We start from the raw sequence: 13734 nt of genomic DNA on the forward strand, positions 1-13734 counted from the left end.
AGCTCCAAAACATCTGAAAACTGGAGTAATATGATGTCTCTGCGCCATGTGAATACATATACAGCCGGTCCTCGCTTATGCGACGTAACGTGGCCCGCAAACCGCCATCGGATTGCGGGTCCATGTTAAGCGGCGGTCGGTGAGCGGCGGATAAGCGGTTCCGACGTCGGATACTGCGTCCAGCGGACTGCATTATGCGGCGTTGGACAAGGCATACGACGGAAAGCGGGCCACCTATACACACACACTTTTGTGAGCTGCCTACGGTAGGCATTAGACACGTTGGCACGAGCGGGCAGAGGGTTAGTCTCAGGACATGGAGACGGGAACAGTAGAGAACACTAAATGGCAAACGAGGGGGGGGGGACACAGCCCTCCCCCCCCCAACAATTAGAGATATATAGATACACACACACACACACACACACACAAATACATCTATCAGAAGTGGGCTAAAATATTCAGAGATATATATATATATATATATAACACACACACACACACACACACACACACACACACACACACCGATGTGGCATATGAACTAACAGCGCCATGTCTCTGCCAATGAGTTTACAATCTAGGACCGTAGATTGTATCCTGCGTCTGTCTGTATACAGGGGACACGTTATTATCACTGGATATTATCTGAGTTTGGACATTTCTGTCCGTAATAACTCATATTCAATACGCCGTGCGACAGGAACATGGCCGTGTGACTGGCCGTTAACGCACAGTTACCCCGCATCTCAGCGTGCTGAAGAAGAGGGGGCAGTTTCGCTGCATTATATCCGGGATTGGAAGTCTGCTTCTTGCCTGTGCCCGCAGAACAAAGCCCCCTCCTCTGCCCACGCTGCCCGCACAGCACAAACCGCCTCTCTCCCGGGGAACAGGACAGCTGGGGCTCACACTGGGAGTCTCCGTGCGCTCAGGCTTCTTACTGCACACGTATATAACGGGTTAACAGCAGCCTGGCCAGGAGGGCACTGAGGCTAATGCCGCAGGCATGGGCCGACCACGCCTGTTCTATGCAGCGGCCGGAACTTTGCTTCGTATACATATGGGGTGTGTGTGTTTCTCTCTGTATGTGTACAGATTTGGGATCCAAGATATATCTATATCTATCTATCGATATACTAATTTGCATGTCATTTCCCAGAATCCCTTGCTGCAGTGGAAGCACTGTGTGCTGTGTGATAATGGTGAAAAGCGGGGCTGCAGACCTGCCTAAGATTGCAGAGATATATATCTCCAATAAAGAATATCACTTGTGAGCACATTCACATGTCTTAGACAGATCTGCAACCCTGCCTTTCACCCATTATCACCTAGAAAGGACATGCAAATGAGCACAAAATGTGTCACCTTTTGCCTGAAATCCATTTACATGGAACCCATATAAACAACACTCAGCTTTTAAGCACAGCATGGGATTGGATGCAAAGCCAGTCACACCATGTCTGCACAGCGGCGAGGGACAGGTCTCAGTCACAGATAACATTCCAAGATGCACTGTTTTAAGTTAAACCTTCCCTGACACACACACACACACACACAATAAATAAATAATACACACACACAGTTGCCCACTTGACAAGAAGGTCGGCCGGGGGATTTGCCCGTCTGAATCTTGCCCGGGTTCAGCAGACAGATCCTTCATACAAGATCCGACTTCTATGTGCCAGTTTAGCTTGGCATGAAGTTGCTGCATTCTCTGGTACAGAACAGGTTCTGCCAGCTGTGCCCGCGCACGGAGAACTATACCAGTGTATAGCAGGTTCTGCCAGCTGTGCCCGCGCACGGAGAACTATACCAGTGTATAGCAGGTTCTGCCAGCTGTGCCCGCGCACGGAGAACTATACCAGTGTATAGCAGGTTCTGCCAGCTGTGCCCGCGCACGGAGAACTATACCAGTGTATAGCAGGTTCTGCCAGCTGTGCCCGCGCACGGAGAACTATACCAGTGTATAGCAGGTTCTGCCAGCTGTGCCCGCGCACGGAGAACTATACCAGTGTATAGCAGGTTCTGCCAGCTGTGCCCGCGCACGGAGAACTATACCAGTGTATAGCAGGTTCTGCCAGCCCAACGTTTCTGGGTTTGAAGCTGCGCCAGCAAATAACAGGTTAAAGTCCATTTCCTGCTTGGTCAGTAGTTACAGATGTTATACGCCTGGGAATAATGCGGACAACACTGCCACCTACTGTCCAACGTGAGTCACAGCAGAAAGCTTCACACTGTGTGGCGTCTAATTAACCTCTTTGTTGCCAGGAGGCCACAAAACATTCAAACCCGTTTATTTGTGATTGTCCTTCCACACCGCAAAGAAACTGAGCCGCGCTCAGGCGGAGGCGTCACCGAGCCCGAGCACAGGCGGAGCCGTCACCGAGCCCGAGCACAGGCGGAGCCGTCACCGAGCCCGCGCACAGGCGGAGGCGTCACCGAGCCCGCGCACAGGCGGAAGCGTCACCGAGCCCGAGCACAGGCGGAGCCGTCACCGAGCCCGCGCACAGGCGGAGGCGTCACCGAGCCCGCGCACAGGCGGAGGCGTCACCGAGCCCGCGCACAGGCGCAGGCGTCACCGAGCCCGAGCACAGGCGGAGGCGTCACCGAGCCCGCGCACAGGCGCAGGCGTCACCGAGCCCGAGCACAGGCGGAGGCGTCACCGAGCCCGCGCACAGGCGCAGGCGTCACCGAGCCCGAGCACAGGCGGAGGCGTCACCGAGCCCGCGCACAGGCGGAGCCATCACCGAGCCCGAGCACAGGCGGAGGCGTCACCGAGCCGGCGCACAGGCGGAGCCGTCACCGAGCCGGCGCACAGGCGGAGCCGTCACCGAGCCGGCGCACAGGCGGAGCCGTCACCGAGCCGGCGCACAGGCGGAGCCGTCACCGAGCCCGCGCACAGGCGGAGGCGTCACCGAGCCCGCGCACAGGCGCAGGCGTCACCGAGCCCGAGCACAGGCGGAGGCGTCACCGAGCCCGCGCACAGGCGCAGGCGTCACCGAGCCCGAGCACAGGCGGAGGCGTCACCGAGCCGGCGCACAGGCGGAGCCGTCACCGAGCCGGCGCACAGGCGGAGCCGTCACCGAGCCGGCGCACAGGCGGAGCCGTCACCGAGCCCGCGCACAGGCGGAGCCGTCACCGAGCCCGCGCACAGGCGGAGCCGTCACCGAGCCCGCGCACAGGCGGAGCCGTCACCGAGCCGGCGCACAGGCGGAGCCGTCACCGAGCCGGCGCACAGGCGGAGCCGTCACCGAGCCGGCGCACAGGCGGAGCCGTCACCGAGCCGGCGCACAGGCGGAGCCGTCACCGAGCCGGCGCACAGGCGGAGCCGTCACCGAGCCGGCGCACAGGCGGAACCGTCACCGAGCCGGCGCACAGGCGGAACCGTCACCGAGCCGGCGCACAGGCGGAACCGTCACCGAGCCGGCGCACAGGCGGAGCCGTCACCGAGCCGGCGCACAGGCGGAGCCGTCACCGAGCCGGCGCACAGGCGGAGCCGTCACCGAGCCGGCGCACAGGCGGAGACGTCACCGAGCCCGAGCACAGGCGGGGGCGTGCCCGAGCACAGGCGGAGCCGTCACCGAGCCCGCGCACAGGCGGAGCCGTCAACCAAGCCCGCGCACAGGCAGAGCCGTCACCGAGCCCGCGCACAGGCGGAACCGTCACCGAATCCGCGCACAGGCGGAGGCGTCACCGAGCCGGCGCACAGGCGGAGCCGTCACCGAGCCCGCGCACAGGCGGAGCCGTCACCGAGCCCGCGCACAGGCGGAGCCGTCACTGAGCCCGCGCACAGGCGGAGCCGTCACCGAGCCCGCGCACAGGCGGAGCCGTCACCGAGCCCGCGCACAGGCGGAGGCGTCACCGAGCCCGCGCACAGGCGGAGGCGTCACCGAGCCCGCGCACAGGCGGAGGCGTCACCGAGCCCGCGCACAGGCGGAGGCGTCACCGAGCCCTAGCACAGGCGGAGCCGTCACCGAGCCCGAGCACAGGCGGAGCCGTCACCGAGCCCGCGCACAGGCGGAGGCGTCACCGAGCCCTAGCACAGGCGGAGGCGTCACCGAGCCCGCGCACAGGCGGAGGCGTCACCGAGCCCGAGCACAGGCGGAGGCGTCACCGAGCCCGCGCACAGGCGGAGGCGTCACCGAGCCCGCACACAGGCGGAGCCGTCACCGAGTCTGCGCAGTTTCTCACACATGGCTTCTCCATTTTGGCTTTATTTTAAATAAATCATGACACGGTGTAATATGGCATGTGTTGTTCAACTGCGGTTGTATTTACCTCATTTTTAGACCTGCTAAGGAACAGGTGATGTTATTATTTCCTGATATGTAAAACCATAGAATTCAAAGAGAGTGTACTTTCTTTTTCACACAAAATGGAAATATTACTGTATGCTCCTTGGCACGTCTTAGACAGGTCTGCAACCCTGCCTTTCACCATTATCACCCAGCACTTCCACTGCAGCAAGGGATTCTGGGAAATGACATGCAAACAAGCACACAGTGCCACCTTTTGCTTCAAAACCATTAACATGGTTCCCTAGAGGCTTAAGCTTGCTGCATGGTCACAGATAAATATATATATTTGTATTTATTTTCGTGCGTAAACATATATACATTTCGGTCTGTATATATGCTGTGGCAGGACGGCCTCGCGGTGGGATCAGTGTCGCGTTCTGAACAATGGGTTCGGCTTTAAACTTCAGTGGTTTACTCTCCACATTACACAAACAATGGGCACACTGTCCCTTTAAGGCAAGGTAAATCCTAAAATAAAACCAAATCCCCGTTGGGAGACTAACACAGCAGGTCCCTTAGTATCCTCCTGGGTAGCTTGCCTACTTCCAGATGGAACCAATACGGTACAAATGTCATACATTTAAAAAAAAGAGTCCTTAGCTTACAGGGGAATCCCTCCCAGGGTCTCCAGGTAGTTCCAACAAAAGACAGGGGTGCCCAATGCTACATCCAATTGACAAAACATATATGGTAATTAATGAGTATAAAGTTAAATACGTCAATAATATTTTCTTGGGTTATTTAGTTAAACCCTTTGGCCAAAACGTCATAAGCCTGTAAACCAATGTCAAGGTATAACCAAATGTGCAGGTCCTAACACTACACTGGGAACCGTCCCTTTACCCTCTGTATGAGGGGAAGCAACCACAGTGGGTCCAGTGATGGGGAAGCCAGAGAGGGCAAGTATAGAGAGAGAATTATTTCCATTCCCATGTGACAGCTTGGAAATAGCTCCCTCTAGTGGTGAGAAATGGATATATCTGCAGTCTCCACGGAGAGAAGTGCAGAGGTGTTATTTGGACGCATCCAGACATTTTCTTTTGACGCTTGCGTCACATGTAGGAAAGTGCTAATTACATCGGAAAATGTTAGTCAAGTACGGTCACCTGAGAGCAGCCGGAGTTCTAGACCAAACACAAGATTATAATGAGATGTATCACATTCTGTGCGTTACTTGGTAATCTGTGCACAGTGTAACTCCCCCAACTCCTCCTACCGACACCCCTCAAATCACACGCTGGGGCAGAGATGCAGAATGTGATACATCTCATTATAATCTGTGCCCCATGTAACTCCCCCCAACTCCTCCTACTGACACCCCTCAAATTACACGCTGGGGCAGAGACGCAGAATGTGATACATCTCATTATAATCTGTGCACCATGTAACTCCCCCCAACTCCTCCTACTGACACCCCTCAAATCACACGCTGGGGCACAGACGCAGAATGTGATACATCTCATTATAATCTGTGCACCATGTAACTCCCCCCAACTCCTCCTACTGACACCCCTCAAATCACACGCTGGGGCAGAGACGCAGAATGTGATACATCTCATTATAATCTGTGCACCATGTAACTCCCCCCAACTCCTCCTACTGACACCCCTCAAATCACACGCTGGGGCACAGACGCAGAATGTGATACATCTCATTATAATCTGTGCACCATGTAACTCCCCCCAACTCCTCCTACTGACACCCCTCAAATCACACGCTGGGGCAGAGACGCAGAATGTGATACATCTCATTATAATCTGTGCACCATGTAACTCCCCCCAACTCCTCCTACTGACACCCCTCATATCACACGCTGGGGCAGAGACGCAGAATGTGACACATCTCATTATAATCTGTGCACCATGTAACTCCCCCCAACTCCTCCTACTGACACCCCTCAAATCACACGCTGGGGCAGAGACGCAGAATGTGATACATCTCATTATAATCTGTGCACCATGTAACTCCCCCCAACTCCTCCTACTGACACCCCTCATATCACACGCTGGGGCAGAGACGCAGAATGTGACACATCTCATTATAATCTGTGCACCATGTTACTCCCCCCCAACTCATCCTACCGACACCCCTCAAATCACACGCTGGGACAGAGAGACACAGAATGTGATACATCTCATTATAATCTGTGCACCATGTAACTCCCCCCAACTCCTCCTACTGACACCCCTCAAATCACACGCTGGGGCAGAGACGCAGAATGTGATACATCTCATTATAATCTGTGCACCATGTAACTCCCCCCAACTCCACCTACTGACACCCCTCAAATCACACGCTTGGACAGAGACACAGAATGTGATACATCTCATTATAATCTGTGCACCATGTAACTCCCCCCAACTCCTCCTACTGACACCCCTCATATCACACGCTGGGGCAGAGACGCAGAATGTGACACATCTCATTATAATCTGTGCACCATGTAACTCCCCCCAACTCCTCCTACTGACACCCCTCAAATCACACGCTGGGGCAGAGACGCAGAATGTGATACATCTCATTATAATCTGTGCACCATGTAACTCCCCCCAACTCCTCCTACTGACACCCCTCATATCACACGCTGGGGCAGAGACGCAGAATGTGACACATCTCATTATAATCTGTGCACCATGTTACTCCCCCCCAACTCATCCTACCGACACCCCTCAAATCACACGCTGGGACAGAGAGACACAGAATGTGATACATCTCATTATAATCTGTGCACCATGTAACTCCCCCCAACTCCTCCTACTGACACCCCTCAAATCACACGCTGGGGCAGAGACGCAGAATGTGATACATCTCATTATAATCTGTGCACCATGTAACTCCCCCCAACTCCACCTACTGACACCCCTCAAATCACACGCTGGGGCAGAGACGCAGAATGTGATACATCTCATTATAATCTGTGCACCATGTAACTCCCCCCAACTCCTCCTACTGACACCCCTCAAATCACACGCTGGGGCACAGACGCAGAATGTGATACATCTCATTATAATCTGTGCACCATGTAACTCCCCCCAACTCCTCCTACTGACACCCCTCAAATCACACGCTGGGGCAGAGACGCAGAATGTGATACATCTCATTATAATCTGTGCACCATGTAACTCCCCCCAACTCCTCCTACTGACACCCCTCATATCACACGCTGGGGCAGAGACGCAGAATGTGACACATCTCATTATAATCTGTGCACCATGTAACTCCCCCCAACTCCTCCTACTGACACCCCTCAAATCACACGCTGGGGCAGAGACGCAGAATGTGATACATCTCATTATAATCTGTGCACCGTGTAACTCTCCCAACTCCTCCTACTGACACCCCTCAAATCACACGCTGGGGCAGAGACGCAGAATGTGATACATCTCATTATAATCTGTGCACCATGTAACTCCCCCCAACTCCTCCTACTGACACCCCTCATATCACACGCTGGGGCAGAGACGCAGAATGTGACACATCTCATTATAATCTGTGCACCATGTTACTCCCCCCCAACTCATCCTACCGACACCCCTCAAATCACACGCTGGGACAGAGAGACACAGAATGTGATACATCTCATTATAATCTGTGCACCATGTAACTCCCCCCAACTCCTCCTACTGACACCCCTCAAATCACACGCTGGGGCAGAGACGCAGAATGTGATACATCTCATTATAATCTGTGCACCATGTAACTCCCCCCAACTCCACCTACTGACACCCCTCAAATCACACGCTTGGACAGAGACACAGAATGTGATACATCTCATTATAATCTGTGCACCATGTAACTCCCCCCAACTCCTCCTACTGACACCCCTCATATCACACGCTGGGGCAGAGACGCAGAATGTGACACATCTCATTATAATCTGTGCACCATGTAACTCCCCCCAACTCCTCCTACTGACACCCCTCAAATCACACGCTGGGGCAGAGACGCAGAATGTGATACATCTCATTATAATCTGTGCACCATGTAACTCCCCCCAACTCCTCCTACTGACACCCCTCATATCACACGCTGGGGCAGAGACGCAGAATGTGACACATCTCATTATAATCTGTGCACCATGTTACTCCCCCCCAACTCATCCTACCGACACCCCTCAAATCACACGCTGGGACAGAGAGACACAGAATGTGATACATCTCATTATAATCTGTGCACCATGTAACTCCCCCCAACTCCTCCTACTGACACCCCTCAAATCACACGCTGGGGCAGAGACGCAGAATGTGATACATCTCATTATAATCTGTGCACCATGTAACTCCCCCCAACTCCACCTACTGACACCCCTCAAATCACACGCTTGGACAGAGACACAGAATGTGATACATCTCATTATAATCTGTGCACCATGTAACTCCCCCCAACTCCTCCTACTGACACCCCTCAAATCACACGCTGGGGCAGAGACGCAGAATGTGATACATCTCATTATAATCTGTGCACCATGTAAGGCCGTGATTATACCAGAAATTGCCGGCCGTGACGCGTGGCTGATTTCTTGCAGTATGGTTACATACCCGGGCACGCCGGGGGCCACAGTCTCCTGAAGAGATTTTCAAAATAGTTTCTGGCCGGCGGCAGCCATCACGTGAGCGGTTCAGCCAATGAGGGCGAACCGCTCACGGCCACGCCTCCCTGTCTCCCCTTCTTGTTCAAGATGCCGCTCGGCGGCAGCGCAGGATAACGTCACCGGATCGCGATGCCGCTCAGCGCCGTCTGGTAGAATCGTAACCTAACTCTCTAGAAATGAAGCGATGCTCAGTATATTAAAACTTTTTTAAAGTGGCATTAAGAGTTGAATTAAAAAAAAACACGTAGTAAGTATTATCTAATACCGCAGAACTGATTTATTTCAAACACACACAGGATATTGCTGGGATAGCTACACACACACACACACAGGATATTGCTTGGGTAGCTGCTTTAAAATAACGTGTCCAAGAGGGTGGTTGGTGTAGATAGAGCACAGCTCCAGACGCCCTGCAATGTGAAGCAGGGAAAACAAAACCAGGCCACTCCGCACATACACATACAGGGAACAAAAATAGGACAGATAGAACGCACCTACGCATTTCGTACAGGGATACTTTATCAAGGTGATTATTGTGTGGTTGTCTCAACTGACTCCACTTGTCACTTCCCCTACAGTTATTACGCAGTTTCATTGCATTATTGAGGGGCACTCCATCATCGCCGGACCACCAAACTAATGGTCTCATTACCAAATATGTCTCATGAAGTTACCTGCTCAATTTTGAGCACCACATACTGTATACCACATTCCTTTAAAATAACGTGACCCGATACCAGGGGCGTAGCCAGAGACGCGCGGGCCCCGGGCAAAGATTTTTTTCACGCCCCCATTATAAGTGAACGGATTCCGTAGATTCAAAATTAAAACACACACACACACACACACACACACACACACACACACACACACACACACACACACACACACACACACACACACACACACACACACACACACACACACACACACACACACACACACACGTATTTCGAAAACAAATGACATCGCGTAAAAATAAATATTATAACTGGTATTTGTCCAATAGCTTCTCCATTTATACCGTTTTATTAATTTCTCTATCCCCCTCCACACCTCTTCCCTCTCTCCTCACCTCCTCCACTATCTCTCACACACACACCCTCACTCCCCCCTGTCTGTGTGTCTCTCTCACACAGACACACACACACACCCTCACTCCCCCCTGTCTGTGTGTCTCTCTCACACAGACACACACACACAACCTCACTCCCCCTGTCTGTGTGTCTCTCTCACACAGACACACACACACACACCCTCACTCCCCCCTGTCTGTGTGTCTCTCTCACACAGACACACACACACCCTCACTCCCCTCTGGTCTGTGTGTCTCTCTCACACAGACACACACACACACACACACACACACACCCTCACCCTCCCCGGTCTGTGTGTCTTTCCCATACAGGTAGCTTTTGTCTCAGGAACGTTCCTGTAGCTCTTCCTATTACTATGCAGTAACACTTAGAAAATGTTTGCAGTACAGAACCAATATATCTTTCCCCCCAGGTCTGTGTGTGTGTGTATCTCTCTCTCTCTCTTTCTCCGCAGTCAGTGTGTGTGTCTCTCTCTCCCCCCAGGTCTGTGTGTGTGTGTGTGTGTGTGTGTGTGTGTATCTCTTTCCCCAGGTCTGTGTGTGTGTGTGTGTGTGTATCTCTTTCCCCAGGTCTGTTTGTGTGTGTGTCTGTGTGTGTGTGTATCTCTCCCCCCAGGTCTGTGTGTGTGTCTCTCTCTCTCTCCCCCCAGGTCTGTGTGTGTCTCTCTCTCTCTCCCCCCAGGTCTGTGTGTGTCTCTCTCTCTCTCCCCCCAGGTCTGTGTGTGTCTCTCTCTCTCTCCCCCCAGGTCTGTGTGTGTCTCTCTCTCCCCCCCCCCAGGTCTGTGTGTCTCTCTCTCCCCCCCCCCCAGGTCTGTGTGTCTCTCTCCCCCCCCCCCAGGTCTGTGTGTGCCTCTCTCTCCCTCCCCCCAGGTCTGTGTGTGTCTCTCTCTCCCCCCAGGTCTGTGTGTGTGTCTCTCTCTCCCCCCCCCCAGGTCTGTGTGTGTGTCTCTCTCTCCCGCCAGGTCTGTGTGTGTGTGTCTCTCTCTCTCCCCCCAGGTCTGTGTGTGTCTCTCTCTCCCCCCAGGTCTGTGTGTGTCTCTCTCTCCCCCCAGGTCTGTGTGTGTCTCTCTCTCCCCCCCCCCCAGGTCTGTGTGTGTGTCTCTCTCTCTCCCCCCAGGTGTGTGTGTGTGTCTCTCTCTCCCCCCCCCAGGTCTGTGTGTCTCTCTCTCCCCCCCCCCCAGGTCTGTGTGTCTCTCTCTCCCCCCCCCCAGGTCTGTGTGTCTCTATCCCCCCCCCCCAGGTCTGTGTGTGTCTCTCTCTCCCTCCCCCCAGGTCTGTGTGTGTCTCTCTCTCCCCCCAGGTCTGTGTGTGTGTCTCTCTCTCTCCCCCCAGGTCTGTGTATGTGTGTCTCTCTCTCTCCCCCCAGGTCTGTGTGTATGTGTGTGTGTGTGTCTCTCTCTCCCCCCAGGTCTGTGTGTGTGTGTCTCTCTCTCTCCCCCCAGGTCTGTGTATGTGTGTCTCTCTCTCTCCCCCCAGGTCTGTGTGTGTATGTGTGTCTCTCTCTCCCCCCAGGTCTGTGTGTGTATGTGTGTCTCTCTCTCCCCCCAGGTCTGTGTGTGTCTCTCTCTCCCCCCAGGTCTGTGTGTGTGTCTCTCTCTCTCCCCCCAGGTCTGTGTGTGTGTCTCTCTCTCCCCCCAGGTCTGTGTGTCTCTCTCTCTCTCCCCCCAGGTCTGTGTGTGTCTCTCTCTCTCTCTCCCCCCCAGGTCTGTGTGTGTGTCTCTCTCTCCCCCCAGGTCTGTGTGTGTGTCTCTCTCTCCCCCCAGGTCTGTGTGTCTCTCTATCTCTCCCCCCAGGTCTGTGTGTGTGTGTGTGTCTCTCTCTCTCCCCCCAGGTCTGTGTGTGTGTCTCTCTCTCTCCCCCCAGGTCTGTGTGTGTCTCTCTCTCTCCCCCCAGGTCTGTGTGTGTGTCTCTCTCTCTCTCCCCCCAGGTCTGTGTGTGTGTCTCTCTCTCTCCCCCCAGGTCTGTGTGTGTGTCTCTCTCTCTCTCCCCCCAGGTCTGTGTGTGTGTCGCTCTCTCTCTCCCCCCAGGTCTGTGTGTGTGTCTCTCTCTCTCCCCCCAGGTCTGTGTGTGTCTCTCTCTCTCCCCCCAGGTCTGTGTATGTGTCTCTCTCTCCCCCCAGGTCTGTGTGTGTCTCTCTCTCCCCCCAGGTCTGTGTGTGTGTGTCTCTCTCTCCCCAGGTCTGTGTGTGTGTCTCTCTCTCCCCCCAGGTCTGTGTGTGTGTCTCTCTCTCCCCCCAGGTCTGTGTGTGTATGTGTGTCTCTCTCTCCCCCCAGGTCTGTGTGTCTCTCTCTCCCCCCAGGTCTGTGTGTGTGTCTCTCTCTCTCCCCCCAGGTCTGTGTGTGTGTCTCTCTCCCCCCAGGTCTGTGTGTGTGTCTCTCTCTCTCCCCCCAGGTCTGTGTGTGTGTCTCTCTCCCCCCAGGTCTGTGTGTCTTTCTCTCTCCCCCCAGGTCTGTGTGTGTCTCTCTCTCCCCAGGTCTGTGTGTGTGTGTGTGTCTCTCTCTCCCCCCAGGTCTGTGTGTGTGTGTGTCTCTCTCTCTCCCCCCAGGTCTGTGAGTGTGTGTGTCTCTCTCTCCCCCAAGGTCTGTGTGTGTCTCTCTCTCCCCCCAGGTCTGTGTGTGTGTGTGTCTCTCTCTCCCCCCAGGTCTGTGTGTGTGTGTGTCTCTCTCTCCCCCCAGGTCTGTGTGTGTGTCTCTCTCTCCCCCCAGGTCTGTGTGTGTGTGTCTCTCTCTCCCCCCAGGTCTGTGTGTGTTTCTCTCTCTCTCTCCCCCCAGGTCTGTGTGTGTGTCTCTCTCTCTCCCCCCAGGTCTGTGTGTCTCTCTCTCTCCCCCCAGGTCTGTGTGTCTCTCTCTCCCCCCAGGTATGTGTGTGTATGTGTGTCTCTCTCTCTCCCCCCAGGTCTGTGTGTGTCTCTCTCTCTCCCCCCAGGTCTGTGTGTGTGTCTCTCTCTCTCCCCCCAGGTCTGTGTGTGTCTCTCTCTCTCCCCCCAGGTCTGTGTGTCTCTCTCTCCCCCCAGGTCTGTGTGTCTCTCTCTCCCCCCAGGTATGTGTGTGTATGTGTCTCTCTCTCTCCCCCCAGGTCTCTGTGTGTCTCTCTCTCCCCCCCAGGTCTGTGTGTGTGTCTCTCTCTCTCTCCCCCCAGGTCTGTGTGTGTGTCTCTCTCTCTCCCCCCAGGTCTGTGTGTGTGTCTCTCTCTCTCCCCCCAGGTCTGTGTGTGTATGTGTGTCTCTCTCTCCCCCCAGGTCTGTGTGTGTGTCTCTCTCTCCCCACAGGTCTGTGTGTGTGTCTCTCTCTCCCCCCAGGTCTGTGTGTGTCTCTCTCTCTCCCCCCAGGTCTGTGTGTGTGTGTCTCTCTCTCTCCCCCCAGGTCTGTGTGTGTGTGTGTCTCTCTCTCCCCCCAGGTCTGTGTGTGTGTCTCTCTCTCTCTCCCCCCAGGTCTGTGTGTGTGTGTCTCTCTCTCCCCCCAGGTCTGTGTGTATGTGTGTCTCTCTCTCCCCCCAGGTCTGTGTGTGTGTGTGTGTCTCTCTCTCCCCCCAGGTCTGTGTGTGTGTGTGTGTGTGTGTGTGTGTGTGTGTCTCTCTCTCCCCCCAGGTCTGTGTGTGTGTCTCTCTCTCCCCCCAGGTCTGTGTGTGTGTGTCGCTCTCTCTCCCCCCAGGTCTGTGTGTGTGTCACTCTCTCCCCCCAGGTCTGTGTGTGTGTCTCTCTCTCCCCCCAGGTCTGTGTGTGTCTCTCTCTCTCCCCCCAGGTCTGTGTG

The sequence above is a fragment of the Ascaphus truei genome, chromosome 22, assembly GCF_040206685.1.
Source record: "Ascaphus truei isolate aAscTru1 chromosome 22, aAscTru1.hap1, whole genome shotgun sequence".
Classification (NCBI taxonomy): Eukaryota; Metazoa; Chordata; class Amphibia; order Anura; family Ascaphidae; genus Ascaphus; species Ascaphus truei.